Below are 2,500 nucleotides of genomic sequence, written 5' to 3' on the forward strand. Positions count from 1 at the left end.
CTCAATGGGCAGAGAGAAATTTTAGGCCTACTATTTGCTTTGCCAAATACTTCAAATACATGTTATAACATTATTTCCAGAACAATGATTGAACCTTGGAGCTAAAAAGCAGGACGTAATATTTTTCCACATCTGATATGGGTTTTTTTATACCTAATAATCATCAAGCATCTACAAAACAAAATTATTCATCTCATTTTTGGCGAAAACCACTAAGTCATATACATTGTCTGACATCCAAATTTTCTAACTTCGTAGAGAGGCTGGAATGGGTGTTGGTGGGGCTCTCTTTATGCCCATAGACTAAATCAATGTCGTCTTACCTTAGAAAGGTGTCCTGAGGCTTACATTAGTGGTATAAATTGCAATCAAGGGCAATGAACTAGAGAGGATAATATCACAATTCAGAAGTAAAAGAAAGCATACTGGATGGATCAATGTCTTACCCTTCAGAATGTTTAGGTAACTTGGGGCTTAGATGACATGTGGCTCTTTGGGCAGTGGATTTCAACTAGACTTCCCCTGTTTTTGCCATCCAAACAGCATGGAAACAAAGAGTAGAGCAGTAAGTTTGCGTGAGCAGGACGACCCAGGCTTGGAACAAACTGGCTGTCACAGACACACTTCTGTTTGGACACCACAACTCTTATCTGCAGGCTTGCTCTAAAAGTAGTTCAGTGGCCACCCTTCCTTTTCCTCCCTCCCTTTTCTTTTGCCTCATCCTTGAGAAAGAAAGAGAGAGAAGATGGTTAGGAAAAGAAAGAAATGACACGGTGCCATCCTACTGGGCTTAAACTACTTTTTCCCAGGCTCCAACTCTCCCTTCCAACTGCCTTCCTTCTCAGGTCCTGGAATGTGCTGACCCTGGCCACTTTTGAAGGTCTAAGCCTGATGTGGCAAGAGTCAGTCACTGTGCACTTCCAGGAACATCTGAGTCACAAAAGGGCTTCTTTCATTTTAGGCCTCTGGTTGGCTCAGTGATTTCTATGGATGTCCCTCCACTGAAAAGAGAGGGCCAATCCTATGCTTCTCCCTTATTTTACCTGAAGTAACAAGTTACACAAATTAAACAATCACACCAGCATTCATTTTTTTTGGGGGGGAAGCAAATTTTCACTTCCTGAGGTGATGAGGAAAATTCCTTAAACAGATAAAACGGCACTTATTTTTGCTTGTAAACAAGTAAGACTAAACTCTTTTCACCCCTCAATTCTCTTGAGTATAATTTACTAAGTCCTTCCTATTTGTTTTAGACATAAGGCACCTTTTCCACTATGAGCTTAATTTTAGTCATCAAGATTATCTATTGACTGACAGCTGCATGATCTATGACCCACACCCTAAAAAAGGGAGCAGTTTAAAAGCAACTATGAATTTTATCCATTCTCTGGCCACTGTTATCTTTTATGAAGTATTGATAACACATTATCTTGCAGAGCAGAATAATACTGCACAAAATGATACTAAGATGTTTAAGACTTCTGCCTTACTAAAAGTTATTATTCAGAAGTTTACATAGTCTGCAAACACTTATCAGAAGCTCCAGGCAGAAAGAACAGAACCTCCATTTCATTAAGATACAGTGGGATGTTAGAGACTTAGGGCAGATAAAGGCCAGTCCTCAAAAGTTCAGAATCTTCCTTGATGAGCGAATAAGTACATAAATTAAAATGGATGGCTCTTATGAAGTGAAGACCTGAACATAGGTATTCTTAACACTGATTGTAAAGTTTTATTAAGCCTGCATTTCTTAATTTATTATGGTGGGAAAATCACAGAGTCATTTTACAAATCACTTTGGTACTGAGCCCCAGGGGTAGACTGTTGTACGTGCAGATGGGTATACTCTGGGAGAGCGCAATATCCAACTGTTCCATTAATATCCAGCTATTAAACAATATCCAAATATTTAATTTGACTCTTTAAAAATTAATTTTAGAATGGCAGAACTATCCAGAATCTGTATAATACATCCATGGAATGGTTTTCATATTTTAACTCACTAAGGCAGGAAAAGAAAGCTATATATCATTACGCCTGCTCAACTTTCAAGCCAAGGAACGTTGATATTGTTAAGACTTAGAAGAATATGAGGCCATCCTTCAAATATTTCTTCACAAATCAGATTAATCGATATCCTCTGGAACACCTAGTTAAATATTTTTTGAAAAAGGTAGAATATAGATTCAAAATACATGAGATTGTTGACAATTCCAAATTGTATGAAAAATTCAAATATATCAAACTTGCCGTTTCATAAAGATACTTGGTTTTTGATGTGAATAATTTACTTTCCTTTACACAGCATGCATATTTGCAAACTTTATATCAATTTAAGTTTTTTTCCTTAGCCTGCACTTGCCTTTTCTTGTGCACACACACCGCACAGCATAGAAGGCCTTTCTGCGTAGTGGGATATAGTTGCACTGGGCGTAAGGACGAAATTCCCAAGTGTTGTCCCATTTTTACTACACTTTTCACAGAGTAAAACTTCATTATT

At 37.7% G+C, this 2,500-nt stretch overlaps 1 protein-coding gene across 7 annotated transcripts in view; it reads right to left on the reverse strand.

Moving 5' to 3' along the window:
- ZEB2 (zinc finger E-box binding homeobox 2) overlaps positions 1 to 2,500 on the reverse strand; it is a 137,220-nt gene that overhangs the window by 55,001 nt on the left and 79,719 nt on the right. The gene's annotated exons all lie outside the window — the stretch shown is intronic.

The sequence above is a fragment of the Artibeus jamaicensis genome, unplaced genomic scaffold, assembly GCF_021234435.1.
Source record: "Artibeus jamaicensis isolate MK-2021 breed Jamaican fruit bat unplaced genomic scaffold, CSHL_Jam_final contig_603, whole genome shotgun sequence".
NCBI classification, from domain to species: Eukaryota; Metazoa; Chordata; class Mammalia; order Chiroptera; family Phyllostomidae; genus Artibeus; species Artibeus jamaicensis.